Below are 15,111 nucleotides of genomic sequence, written 5' to 3' on the forward strand. Positions count from 1 at the left end.
GAATTTTCTAAATAAATGCTATAGAAATGTTGAGGGTTATTATTACCCAGCTCAGAACCAAAGTAAGCAGTATGGTCTGTAGGATCTTCAAGAGGATTTCTAAGGTCAATGCTAGGTCACTGGATTTGAGTACTGATAGACTTCCAGGAGCAGTGGTTTTTACCACTGGATATCTCAAAGTAAGCAGCAATGGTTCCCCAAATTCTCACAGATTCAAAAAATTTTGGAGTTGATAGATGTTACTAGAATGCTGGCTTTTTCTTATCTTTTAGGTCTTGACTCCAATATAACCCCACCACTGTTACCCTATCAAATCATCCAGTTGATTTCTGTTCAACAAGTTTCTATCATCCAGCAACCTCCTTTAAAATGTAAACTCCATGAAAGCAGGGGTTTTGTTGGTTTTGTTCACAGCAGGGTTCCCAGTGACTAGCACAGTGCCTGCCGTGTAGTAGACACTCAACAAGTACCTGCTGAGTGACTGAACGAATAAATGACTGAATTTTGTCTAACCTTATACCTGTATTCCCTACAAAGCATTTCTAAAAAACCTGAAAAAGGTGGTCATTCAGTCACTACTTACATACCCCTAGGGATGGAACATTTTTACCTCTAAAGGCAGATACTTCCACTGTTGAAAAGGGTGTGGGGATCTATCCTTTGGAAAATTCTTCTTTATATTGAATAGAAAGCTATATACATATTTTTTGTTCTTAGCTTCAGAAGGTTCAGCTTGCTGAAGTCATAAAGCAGCAAACTGCTTCTTCTCCATTGACAATCCTTCAAACATCTGAAGATACGTTGTCAAATGCCTGTTTTGCCTTCTCATTAGTTTTTAATTCTTCATATTAAGACTTCGTTGACTTAATGTTTTCTTAAAACCCCAAATTGTATGTGTATGTTTGCATATATATACAACATGGACATGTGTGGTTTAAAATTAGAGTCTGAAATCCATCAAAATAATAAAATGCTTACTGGGACTGCTAGCACCTGTTCCGTCTTGTTTTGTCAATCTCATATTTGCTCACGATAGCTCTGAGCACAAAGCAAGCTCAACAATGCCCCATTCAGTGGGAAACACTTCACTTTGTCTGCCAATTTCACATTCACTACAATCAATGACAACCTTGGAAAATGCACATTTAAGCATGGTAATCTGAGACAGCTGGATCCCTTCACAAACCGTGCAAAGGACTGGACTAGTCGATCCATCATCTGCCAGAGATAATTTTAACAGCTTCTTTTTGCAATAAGTTACACAAAATTTTAGACCAAAAAAAAAAAAAATGACAATGGAATAAACTTAGTTATGACTGAATTACAGAAAAGAGAGTAACAGTGGGGGGATGAGTGACAGAACGGTGCCATGTTCTTTTCCTCAACATTCTTCCAAGGAAGGAAGGAAGGCCCATGACGAGGACACCAGAACCACAATCCTCCCCCCTTTCCTACTGGGTCTTCCACTGAAATTTCCTTTGTCTTTGGACTTTTCAGTTTTGTTTCTTTTGCCTTCTGATGATTTTCAATAGAATCTTGTGATTAACAGGTTAGATTCTTTACTACTTGAAGCAGTAGTCTGAACACATTAAAATAAGATCCAACTTCCACTCACATTCTTAAAAATAATTTTTTAAAAATTGGAGAAAATGTCAATATTTGGGTGAAGTATACCAAATCCCAAGTTTTTATGGTCTTGAGAAGCTGAGAGCAGCTGCTCATTGGGCATCCAGGCCATCAGTCACCCCTCAGACCCGGTTCCCAATCAACAAACAAAGCTAGAAAGACAAACAAAGCTGTAGAGGCAGACCCACCAGGGACAGCTGTTTCTCTGGATATGTTTTTGTGTGGTGGGGGAGAATGGGTTCTTCTGTATATTTAGAGGCAGGAGCCAAGTCTAGACAATGCTCCACAATTCTAGTTACCTAGTAAGCACTCAGCTTCAAAGAGAAGCTGATTTCTCAAAGTAGAAAACATGTACCCACAGAAAAAGCAGCACTGAGTGTTTCTGCCAGGGAAATGACAACCTCAGTAACAAACAAGACCACCACTTTCAGAGGCTCTCCTATGGGCCAGGCACTCACAGTCCTGGAAACTTTACACACATAATCTGCTAAATCTTGACACCAACCCCACAATGTAAGCATTTTCATCATCTCTGGTTCATAGAGGAAGAAATTCTTTCTCCACCACTGCTCCCTGTTTGCTTTATAGCACTATGGCCATTTAAAATTACTTGCATTTTTACTTAGGATATAGCATAGTCATTAAAGATACATAGATGCCACACTGCATGGATTTGTGTCTCAACTCTGACATTTCTTACCTATGTACTTACAAAAAAAAAAAAAAAAAAACTCTCTGTACCTCAGTTTCCTGAACTGTAAAATGAGGGAAATAATAGTATCTACCTTATGGGGTTGTTTTTGTTAAATGAAAGTGTTTAAAAACGAGCCCATAATATTGAAAGTACATGCTTTCAAAAATAAATGTTTGCTATTATTGTTTATCTTTTGTCTCCCTCATTATACTACAAGTTCAATAGGGAAAAGGAACATGCCTATCTTACTTACTAATATATCCTCAGCACTTATTAAAGTGCTTGGCACATAATAGGTATGTAATAAATATTTGAGGAATGAATGAAGACTAATGTTATCTCCATTTCACAGATAAAATATTGGTACTTGGCTTGACAAAGTGACTTGCCCAAGGTCGCACTGCTTGCATGTGAATCCAATTCTGGTTAATCCAAAACCTGAGCTCTTTATCAGTTCAAAAATTAGGATGACAGCTCTTGAATCTGAGAATGATTATCACAGAAAAAAAAAATGACATGCTCTCTGTGGTGGTCTGGAGTTTTATGTACCCCAGAAAAACATGGTCTTAAACTTAATCATTTCCTGTAGGTGTGAACCCATTGTAAGTAGGACCTTTCAATGAGATTGAGTTAAGGTGTGGCCCAGCCCAATCAGAATGGGTCTTAATCCTATTACTGAGTCCCTTATAAGTGGACTAAAACTCACACAAAAAGAGAGAAAGCCACAGGCAGCAAGAAGCAGAAACTGGAAAAGAAGCAAGAGGCCAGGAGAGGCTGCCATGTACACTGCCATGTGACAGAGGAGACAAGGACCTAGGACTGCCAGCAGCCAGCCCCCAAATGCCAATCTTCTGGAAGAAAGCATTACCCTGACGACGCCTTGATTTGGACTTTCTCTTAGCCTCAAAACCATGAGCTTTATAATTCCCATTGTTTAAGCCAACCCATTGCAAGGCATTTGCTTGAGCAGCCACGGAAACTAAAACTCTCCATCAAACTTGTCCAGAAACTTCCACCAGGCTGGATGTTCCACACCACTTTTTTAGGACTTTTATTTTGATTTCACATATCTCAACATGCTTTATATATCTGCTTGTAAATGTGGAAGATCACACTTCATTTTCTTGATATCTAATGAGTCTGATCTGGCATCCATTAAATGGTATGTATAAAGATGAACACAAAAATGAGGTGTGTTAACAGCTTAATATCTCCGTAAGACAAGGCAGTTATAGCCAAGTCTTGGTACTTTTTATGCTAAATTTTCCTTGGGATAAATTCTATTATAGATGTTTACAAAGAATTCAATAATTTACTATTCAACTAAAACTCACTTTTTTCTGGGTAAAAGCACTGCCATATATCATTCAGAAAAAGAAGCTAGATTTTGTTGTTTTTTTTTTCTGTAGAAATACTAAGAGGAAGACAATCTCAACATATCCATATTTCTTCCACAATATAAAATCAAAATTAAAATACTTTGATAATTTCCTCCCCTCTGTTTCCTTTATTCTTTTTTCTTGAACTCCCATTTTTCAGATTAGACTTCCTGGACTCGTTCTCTTAATATTCATTTCTCTCCTATTAGCCATCTCTTTGTTTTTCGCTCTATTGCCTAAAAGAGTTCCCCAACATTATCTTCCAACTTCCCAATGAAGTTTTCATTTCAATTTCCAAGAGATTTATTGTTGCTGTTGCTCCTGAAAGTTTCCTTGGTTATTTGTTCCTAGTCTGGTTTTCTGGACATGATATTTTCTTTTATCCCTCTGAGGATACTAGTGGTAATTCATTTGAATTTTTTCCCACTTCATAGTCTCCAGACCTCCAAGTTACCTTCTGTTTTAGTTAGCTTAGGCCTCTCTTCTCATCTTAAAAGGCTTTCCTCAAACATCTTGTTAAGAGTAAGGGACTAAAAAACTGACTGGAAGATCTGTGCTCATGGGTGGAATTTGTAAACTGAAGGCTTTCCTGTAAGATGATCTACTTGGACAAGTGCTTCCCTGGGGAACCCCCAATGTCTAGATCTTCTCTCTGGTCAGATTTCCCTAGAGAAAGTCTCCTAAAATTTTCTGTTTGAAAGATAAACTTGAGTACCACTGTCCTAGAAACAGGGTAAGAAGGCTGAGAGGTCTCAAAATTCAGAATCTAAACTTTTACTTAATGCCTGTGTATTCAGTAAGGAAATGCAGCCATCAACTCTAACAGGTATCACTTATTTTACTCTCTTAAAAAAAAACAAAAACAAACCAAAATCCTCCAACCAGTCTTCTGTTACAGTGGAGGGGCAACTGTCCGTGAAGAGTTGGAGAGAAGATCTGTGGGTATAACAGTTTACGTGCTTCTCAAACAGACTTAAACAATCCTTCTTTCTTTGCCCCACCTTCACTCCTAGTTCCAGACATCTGGTACCACCAATTTCCAAGCCTTTGGGGTTTCTACAGTAAATCAGGTGGCTTCTTGCTTTTTTTACTTCTGGCTTAGGACTCAGCATTCTCCACCCTGCTATGTTGTCTGCTGTTGTCCATCTGCTTTCCCACTACCAAAGTTTAGCTGCTGTTGTCTCTTCTCCCTTTCTCTTTGTGCATATGGTTTTAAGCCTTTAAAAAAAAAAATCCCTTTATGATTATTTTAGTGGTGTTTGAGATGAGAGTGGAAGCTAAAGCCTACATTCCACTTATTATTTTTTTAATTTAATAAATTTTATTTTGAAATAAATTCCAATTTTACAGTAACAGTTGCAAAAAACAGTACAAATCCCATACACAGAACTCCATCATACCCCGACCCCCCTCCCCCGATATCGCGATCCACCACCTTTAACATCCTGTCACACCTCCGTTTCTTTCTTTCCCTCCCTCCCTCCCTATCATCCATCATCTATTGCTCTGTCCTCTGAACATATGAGAGCAAGCTGCACATATCTTTAACAAACAATATAATTCACATATACCTTTCCCATGGACAAGAACATTCTTTTATGCAATCTTATTAAGAGCAGCTAAGAAGTTCAAGAAATTCAACATTGATATAAAGTTTAGATTCTGTATTTCCTTTTTTTTTTCTTGTGTCCTATCTGTGTCTCTTTGAGCCTCCTCTCCTCCATCCTCAGATCCCATCCAGGATCATCCTTGGCATTTAATTGTCATCTATTTAGTCTTTTCTTTCTTTTTTTTTCAGTTGTGGAAACATATATATAGCCTAAATCTTCCCATTCCACCCCCTCCCTAGCATTCCAATAGTGGGATTAATCACATTTAGAATGTTGCAATGCTATCACCTTCCCACCATCCATTTCTAGAAGTTTCCCTTCACCTCAAGCAGAAACCCTACTCTCATTTCTTAACTCCTCATTGCCCCTTCCCCACTTCTCGGAACCCCTACTCTACTTTTCATCTCTATGGTCATATTCTCTGATACTTTCTTTGTGTTTACTGTGGGGCTTAAATTTAACATCTTAAATCTATAACAATCTTGTTTTTCTTTGATACCAACTTAACTTCAATAGGACACATAAACTATGTTCCTATACTCCATCATTCCCCCACTTTTATGTAGTTCTTGTCAAAAATTACATGTTTTACATTGAGTCCAAAACCACGGATTTATCATTACAGTTTATGTATTTTAGATCCTGTAGGAAGTAAATAGTGGAGTTATAAGTCAAAAATACAGAAGTATTGGTATTTATATTTACCATGTGATCTTTACTGGAAATCTTTATTTCTTCATGTAGTTTCAGTCAATTGTTTAGTGTCCCTTCCTTTCAGCCTGCTCAACTCCCTTTAGCATTTCTTACAGGACTGATTACTGGTGATGAAGTCCCTCAGCTTTTGATTATCTGTGAATGTTTTCATCTCCCCCTCATTTTTAACCTCCAGGTGTTTGTGAATTCTCCAAGTCTCTGATGGTTGTTGACTTCTATTTGTATTCCATTGTGGTCAGAGAATGTGCTTTGAACAAATTCATTTATTTTATTTTATTTTATTTCATTGAGGCTTGCTTTTATGTCCCGGCATACGGTCCATTCTGGAGAAAGATCTGTGATCATTAGAGAAGAATGTGTCTCCCAGTGACCTGGGATGTAATATTCCATATATGTCTGTTAAAATTCTCTATATATCTCTCTCTCCTTTCTTTGTTTCTCTGTAGGTAGGGCTCCCCTTAGTATCTGAAGTAGGGCAGGTCTTTTATTAGCAAAATCTCTCAGCATTTGTTTGTGAAAAATTTAAGCTCTCCCTCAAATCTGAAGGACAGTTTTGCTGGATAAAGTATTCTTGGTTGGCAATTTCTCTCTCAGAATTTTAAATATGTCATGCCACCGCCTTCTCGCCTCCATGGTGGCCGCTGAGTAGTCACAACTTAGTCTTATGTTGTTTCCTTTGTACGTGGTGAATTGCTTTTCTCTTGCTGCTTTCAGAACTTGCTCCTTCTCTTCAGTATTTGACAGTCTGATCAGAATATGTCTTGGAGTGGGTTTATTTGGATTTATTCTATTTGGAGTTTGCTGGGCATTTATGATTTGTGTATTTATATTGTGTAGAAGGTTTGGGAAGTTTTCCCCAACAATTTCTTTGAATACTCTTTCTAGACCTTTACCCTTCTCTTCCCCTTCTGGGACACCAATGAGTCTTAAATTTGGACGTTTTATTTTATCTATTGTATCCCTGAGATCCATTTCGATTTTTTTTTATTTTTTTTCCCCATTCTTTCTTTTGTTCTTTCATTTTCTGTTCTGTGGTCCTCAAGGAAGCTGAGTTGTTGTTCAACTTCCTCCAATCTTGTATGATGAGTATCCAGAGTCTTTTTAATTTGGCTTACAGTTTCTTTTATTTCCATAAGATCTTCTATTTTTTTATTTACTCTAGTATCTTCTTCATGCTCTTCTAGGGTCTTCTTTATGTCTTTTATATCCTGTGCCATGCTCTTCTTCATGTCCTTTATGTCTTGTGCCATGCTCTCGTTGCCTGTCTGTAGTTCTCTGATTAATTGTGACAACTACTGTGTGTCTTCTGATCTTTTGATTTGGGTGTTTGGGTTTGGGTTCTCCATATCGTCTGGTTTTATCATATTCTTTAAGATTTTCTGTTGTTTTTGGCCTCTTGGCATTTGCTTTACTTGATCTTTAATTTGTCAGAATTGCAGCTTGGTGGTGTACACTTTCTGTAACTAACCAGTGGATGGCGTCCGTGAGTCACCTATTCCCCTCAAGTCAGTTCTCCCTAACTTTGTCTTTGTGGTGTGTGGGGATCTGATTCTTGTGGGGTCCAATTGGTGCACTTAATTTGGGCGTGTTGTCGGTGCTGTCTGCCCTGAATGAGGGGCGTGTGTCTGAGCAGTTAGGGAGGGAGGGCAGCTTTAATAATCAAACCTCCCAGGTGTTCCTGGAGATTTAAGGCTGTTCTCTGCCGCTGACCCAAAAGTCCTTGGTATTGGCGTAGGTTCCCTGGGATTTCCGAGTGGTTCCCCCTTCCCTGCTGTGCTCTTCCAGGACCTCTGCTGAGGGAGGGAGGGCTGTGCCACGTCACAAGTGTGCGCCGGCCTCCAGGGAAGCCCTGGGACACCAGGCCGTGCAGGGGCATTCCCAGCCCGCTTCGAAGATGGTTGAATGGGACACATTAACTTCCCCCTTTCCACACAGCTCCGCTCTCCCAGCTTGGGGACAATCAGCCATGGGTGTATTAAAGGCCACTGCCCATGGCAGATATTGTGGCGTGTGCGTGGTGCTGCGGGAAAGACTCCCTGTCGCACTGGGTTTCTTGGCATGGCTCCGTGCTGTGGGTTCGTCCCGGGTAGGAGTGCCCCCGCCTGCTGGGGAGATGGCTGCCAAGTCATGTGTTTTTTCTCCTTTTGGCTACCCTTTGCTCCCCTGGGCCCGAGACAATCAGCAGTGGGTGTGGGAAAGGGTATCCTCCACGCCAGACACCAAGGCGTTAGCCCAGCCCTCTCCCCGTCGTATCTGCAGCTGCTCCCGGGCTTTTTTTTTTTTTTTTTTTTAAAGAACTAGTCTGTCTCCAAATGCCAATCCACCATCACCACACCACAGCGTGGCCAAGGGACTTTCAGCCGACTCACTCACTTGTTTCGGAATGCAGACTCCTGGTTTCACCAAATGCACGGTCCCTGTAGATTTAGCAGACCTTGTCTGGCTGGTGCTACTCTGGAAGTGGTGTTCTCGGTCACTTTCTGGTTTTTATCTAGTATTTTTCACGGAGGTGTTTTTTTGCCCTGTTTTACCTAGCCGCCATCTTAGGTTTTCTATTGGTATGAATCTCCACTTATTTTATTTAACCAAATTGGTAAACTTTATGAACCAAATTTAAACATTTCAAAAGGTAATTCCTTTTAAGGTGAGGGAATACTTATTTAATTTTCTCATCGTGACCTTTGTCCAGTAGCTCTGAAACAGATTCTCCTGTAAAAATGAAGAAACTGAGGCCCAGGGAGGTAAATGACTTAACCAAGTTTCCAAGGCTTATAAAGGCAGAGGTGGAATTTAAATCTGGGTTTGATACCTTGGCAGAAGAGAAAGCTGTTCTTAACATGCAAAACATTTGTAATCTATTTAATTTAACTCAATGAAAATTTATGAGCACTTAATATATACAAGCCTCCATCAAAATGTAAACTTTGATCTTTATTTTCAGAAACTGCTTTAAAACCATTACAAAAGGATGGAGAAATTGAGTCCAAAAGATTTCTTGAGTACCTACCAGGGCAGTGGAATTGTGCTAGATAATGTAGGAAATTATAAGAGAATTAGACTTGAGTCTTGTCATCAAGGCATCATGATATATTTACTATTATTATAATACAAAGTGGAACGTGTACATGCCGTAAGAAAGATGCAGATGAAGATCATGAGAGGGAGATGTAACTTTCAGCTGGAGAGATCAGAGTTGGCATTATGAAGGAAAGGTATTTAAACAGTATCTTGGGGAGAAGGAAGAGATGCACAGAGAAGAACAAAGTATTCTACAGATTTATTTTTAACTTGGTAAAGGTAATTCTAAAACTCACACCAAAAATCCTCTTTGTCAAAATAATAGAACTCACTAAATCTTCAGAAGATGGTGTTACTTTGATGATAATGACCTTGTGTGGCTCTCTGAATATCTTCTTCACCTATTTTGAGACATTTTTCTAAGCCATGGCCTTGCTTTCATCACTTAACACATCATTCAAACCACTTCAATAAAACAGTGATCATGCTGAAGAGGGGTCTCAGAGGACTAGATGACACACCAATTAACCAAGCACATCGAGCCAGATTGTTCTATGCCTCAGACTCAAGAGACTGGCGTAGAGAGGAGGCAAACAAAGGCAGAGAGAGCAAAGACTCAAATGAAAAGAGCAAAATGCATGTGCTAAAGATGGGGCTTTCAGTCTGACTCTTGCAGAAAAGCCTGTCAGAAGATTATTCACCACCAACCTTAATAAGGTTTATAATAAACCGCCAGATAGAATCACAAACCAGAACATGCACTTGCAGAACATACTCAGAATAAGAATATTACAGTACTGGCTTGGTGCCTTTGTAAATGTAGATGCATCATCCTGGATAGTGCAAATGCAAGACTAGAGGAGGGTACATGTTGATTTATTTTTAGACCAAGAAGACCCAAGTTACAAGTCAGCTTTTGCAGATATGATTGTTTACTTCTCACCAACAGAATTATGTTGTGACTCAAATGATGCAAGAATATGAACTGAATAACTGACTAATGAAAACCAAGAGAGGGATTCTCTCCTGGAGCCATTCTGTGGGAGAAGAGAGAAGCACTGCATTGCCTGTAAAATCAAGAATTTGTGCCCTAAAATGTTTTAGGTACATTCCCTGCCCACAGATCCCTAAGGATTAAACAAAACCATCAAACTTGGTAAAATAAAACCCTTATTGTATACCAAACTCATTTACATTTCAAAGTTTAGCCCTGAAGTCTTGAATAGCAACTACCAGGGTGAATGGTCCTAAAAATCACCAAGTCAACTGAATCTGTAGCTTTCTTGGAGAGGCAAATAAATATCCTGGAGGAGGATTAAACCACCTAGTTTGTCCTAGTTGTCCCATTTTATACCCTTGTCAGTAGATCTCACTTTCCTTCTGTGTGTGTGTGTGTGTGTGTGTGTGTGTGTGTGTGTGTGTGTCCATGCTGATTCCTGTCATGAAGGTTCAAGGAAACTGCAATTTCATCTGATTCTTTTCCCCATTATAGATAGAGCCCACACAATCTCTGCACATGGCAGTCCCCTTATTTGGTTCCATAAATAATCCACATGAGGGGAAATACATTGTTTCTAAAGGACTGAGTTGAAAACCAGAAATGAACAGCGAAGAAAGAAGTCAAGTGTCTAGTCAAGTTGAATACTCTCATTCTCCCTCCACCCCTGCCACCTTAAGGGTAATTTCCATCCTTATGTTACTACTGCTGACAAAACCCTGGAAAGGATCCAGTTTATCTCACAAAAAGAGGGATGAGTAACTCAGAGGAGATGGGGGTGGTTTCTGTCCCTGGATAAAAGACAGTCTGATATTAAAGATTCTTTGCTTAAGGCACAAATGTACCTGTCTGTGATTTTTTTTAATGGCACATTTTAATGGCATGTGGCATCATCTTTTATGAAGAGTGTGGTGGGAGGGCTTGTTATGACTGCCCATGTGTCTGTGACAGCAAACAGCAAGGGAAGGGGCAGCATGAAGAAGGCAAGCAAGGGTGAGAGCCAGAACCTTGTTATTTCAGGAATTTAAAACAACGAAACAATCTTCTGATTCTTGCATTACCAAGTCTCAGGGATGGGTCAAGAGTTTATGGAATTGGGGATGGAGGAGGGAGAACGATAAGGGATAGAAAACTCAAGCTCCATTTTTGTACCTATCTGATTCTTTATAAATTCAGGGAAATTCCTCTGCTCAGTTTCCTATATTTTAAACCCATTTGTTTCTTAACCAGGTATACCCAGATTTAAAACGCTTTGAGAAAGGTACCCCCACAAATGGGTAGTGGAATTGCACTAAATAAATACCCACATACTAAGTCATTTGATCTCATCTGAAGTGTTTACAAGGAGCCAGAGTGTGATGGGGGATGCAGAGAGGCTCCTCCATCCCTTTCCCTCTTTCTCCTAGTGGCAGACTCCCCCCAAGACCAACCCAACTCAAATGCCTACTCCCATGTAAAACCTTACCCCCTCACTCCCACTCTCTGTGGCCCACAGTACTTCCTAAACATCTCGATTAAAGACTGTATCACCTTGAACTGAGCTTTAGTTGTCTTTCTTCTCTATCAGATGTGGCTCATCTTAGTTTATGTGGGTCCCACCCTTCAGCGCCCCAGTACATGGTAAGTACTTAAGTAATAATTATTGAATGAATGACTGTTTCTACTCTTCAGAACCCACACCTGGGAAAGGATCCTTGATTTTAAAATTGAGGATAAATAGAAGAGAAGCAATTCTTCTTTGAAGATGTTGACTATTTCTTTTAAGATATTCACTTTCAGAATGTAATTTGTTCTTCAGAGTCTTAAAATGCTATCAAGATTCTCATTTTTCTCTGTCTCAAGTGATTGTACACAGGATGTTACCACATCTATTCCAAGCATCCTTTGGTGAAAACAAAGAAGAATCTTGGCCTTCAAGTGCATCTTTTGGACTAACTTGTCAATCCCTTTAGGTAATGTTCTCATTGCATCTGCCCCTAGGCAAAAAAAGAAACTTGGGGTTCTCTTTCATCTTCATTATGCCATCACCCACAATTTTTGGACTCAAAACCTCAATTCTCCTCTTCTAGCATGTGTTTTTCTTTACCTTGGACCCCAAATGAATTTGGTATAAAACTCGTCAGGGGCCTCACTCTATGCTCTAGTGACTTACCTGCCTACCATTTCTATTTGATCGTATTTGTCACTTGCTTTCGGTGGATTATAAGCTTCTACGGGACAGGGGCTGCAATCACCTAGTTCCTTTTGAAACCATTTTATCAAACACAAAGAGGTACTCAACAAACCCTTTTTGATGATCATAATCATAATCTGATTTTACATCCTATGACAATACCTCCTTTCCTTCTGCTTTAACCTGGATCCTCGCAGGGATCACCAGAAGGCCTACCCTTTCCTGGCTCTAACCCCTGACCATTCCAGTAGTCTTCTGCTCCCCACTTCATCCACATGAACCAACACATTCCTGGTATTCAGGTGTCCCACACTCAATGTTGACATTTCTTCACACAAGTCCCTATTCTTTACTCCTCCACAATTGAACAAATTTAGTATCTTTTCTTCAGTCTTCCAGAGACCATTTAATAGTTTATCTACAGAATAATGAACCTAATCAACAAAGTCCCCAAATATATCAATGAAAATCTCTTTCCCTATACTTCAAAGAGTGTTTGTTATTAATCTCTGCATTCCCAGAACCTGGCAAAATGCTGGCAGACATATATTTCAATATGCATATAAATATATGATTTTTTTTGGCATCACTCTATTGATCTACAAACCTACCTATTTACCTACCTTAAGTGATCTTCCCTGCTTCCACACTTGTCCTTGTATTATAATTTGTGCTCCACAGAGCACTCAGTGATCCTTTGAAAATCTAAGTCAGATCATGTCACTCCTCTGCCAAAACCCTCTGATGGCTTCCCATCTCTCTCAGAATAAAATGTAAAGGCCTTATATGAACTGGTCCCTGGCTACCTCTCTGACTTTATTTTTTCCCATTCTTCTCTTGCTTACTCCATTCCAGTCACACTAGCCTTTGTTTTCCTTAGACACGCTGAACACACTCCATCTTAGTGCCTTTGTACTTCCTATTGCCAAATAGCTCACTCCTTTCATAGCACTCAAGTCTCTGATTAAATGTTGCTGTCTGAACAGAACTTCCCTACACCATCATCTTTCTATCTCCTCACCCTGCTTTATTTTTTCCATTGAATTTACCACCATGTGACAAGTTACATATAGTTATCCCTTTGTTTTCTGTCTTTCCCTTCATGCCCCACACCTCACTATATGTAACTCCATGAGAGCCAATACTTGAGTGTTCTATTATTATATCCTCATTGACTACATAGCAGGAGCTCAATACATGAATGAATATATGTTGAAAAAATGAATGCTGAACATTTATATGTACTCTAAATCTTAAATCTATTTAGCTATGCTCTCTTACAGTTTTGCTATCCCTCTGTATTTTATGCCATGCTAGGGCATGTCACTGTCTAAGTTACAAAACCCTAAAGTTGTTGTGTGAAAACTAAGGAAAGATAATAGCAGACTGTTTAGAGTCATAGAAATGTTAGATCTGGAAAGGGGTTTAGAGATCATCTGGCTTAACCAACTTATTTTACAGATGAAGAAACTGGGGCCAGAAGGAAGAGTGGCTTGCACAAGGTCACCCAGAAAACTAGTAGCAAAGCTGGAACCGCAATCTAGGTTCCCAATCTAGGATTCTTGTTTCTAAACCACATAACATCTCAATTGTTCTACACTACTTCCGGTCATTTATTAAAAAATATACTCAGTGACAATGATTTAAAATATGTGAAGGGAAATTATATAACAGCAACTTCTGATTCCCACTGAAACAGGCTAATTGAACAAGCCCTTCAGGATTCTGTTGGGCGACTTCAGTTCTGAGCATCTGTCCTGAAACATTGCTAACCTCTCTGCTGATTATACAAATTCTATTTCCTCTTAGATTCTCTTTTATGAAGAAGCAGAAGAATATGGTTTAATAAACATTGAACACTTTATTTTTGCTTTCTTTCTATAGTGCAGGTGAAATGAGTCTGAAGAAATTTCCTTATAAATATAATTACATTCATGTATTATAAAAACCACAGAAAAAATATTTGACCAAAAAAGTGATAAAATTGTGATTTTAACTCTATTTATCCATGATCTTATTTTAAAAGAGTACTTTCTACTCTTTAAAAAGTCCACTTTTAACTGAATCAATGTATGTGAGAAACAATTCTTGAAGCAACTGATGAGTATCAAAACTCTATAATACTATAATTCAAATGGAGTCAGTTGTTCTTCTAATATAAACCTTATGCATTTCCTTATAGATCAATGGTCATTTTATAGAAACCTTAGCACAGAGTTCCAGTAGGGCGACATCTAGTATACTAAGACAAAGTCCATTCTAAATACAGCTATAAAAAAGTAAAGACATTAAAATTATGCTAAACATGTAACCTCCCACTACCCCAGATCCAACCATCCAACACCACTATACACACATACAGACACACACACACAAGTGATATGATTAATGGAATAAGGTGGCTTTTTAATTTTTAAACAAACATATAGAACTTATACATCCAAATAAGTAAGGCTGTACCCTTTAAATTTATCACCTTTGGAAGCTATATATGTGTTCCAACAAGGCTACCATCAGGCGGAACTTTTCCAGAGTCCCACTTTTAGACACAGGTTCTTCAGATTTATGTGCATAAGGATCATCAAGGGAACATATTAACAATGCAGATTCTTAAAGATTTGGATTTAATTGGTCTTAAATGGGGTCTGGGAATCTGTATTTTTAATAAGCACCCCAGGTAAGCCTTCAGTAAGTGATCTGTGAGAAATGACACTTTAGACTAACCTTCAGAGCCAGTTCACAAGCCATGCAAGGATATCAAAATAAGGACTCTAGAGTCAAACTCCGTGTACACTAAACATAACAAAGTAGAGGTTCAGTTTAATTTTTTCTCAAAATCTTTATTCTTCCCAATAGAGCACATAGTACAGATATGCATAGAAGTGTCTATTAAAAAACAA

The 15,111-nt window shown here is 38.9% G+C and overlaps 1 protein-coding gene across 4 annotated transcripts in view; it reads right to left on the bottom strand.

The window, feature by feature from the left end:
• MAP2K5 (mitogen-activated protein kinase kinase 5) overlaps positions 1-15,111 on the bottom strand; it is a 320,772-nt gene that overhangs the window by 102,565 nt on the left and 203,096 nt on the right. The window lies entirely within an intron of this gene.

This window comes from Choloepus didactylus, chromosome 4 (assembly GCF_015220235.1).
Source record: "Choloepus didactylus isolate mChoDid1 chromosome 4, mChoDid1.pri, whole genome shotgun sequence".
In the NCBI taxonomy this organism is placed as follows: domain Eukaryota; kingdom Metazoa; phylum Chordata; class Mammalia; order Pilosa; family Megalonychidae; genus Choloepus; species Choloepus didactylus.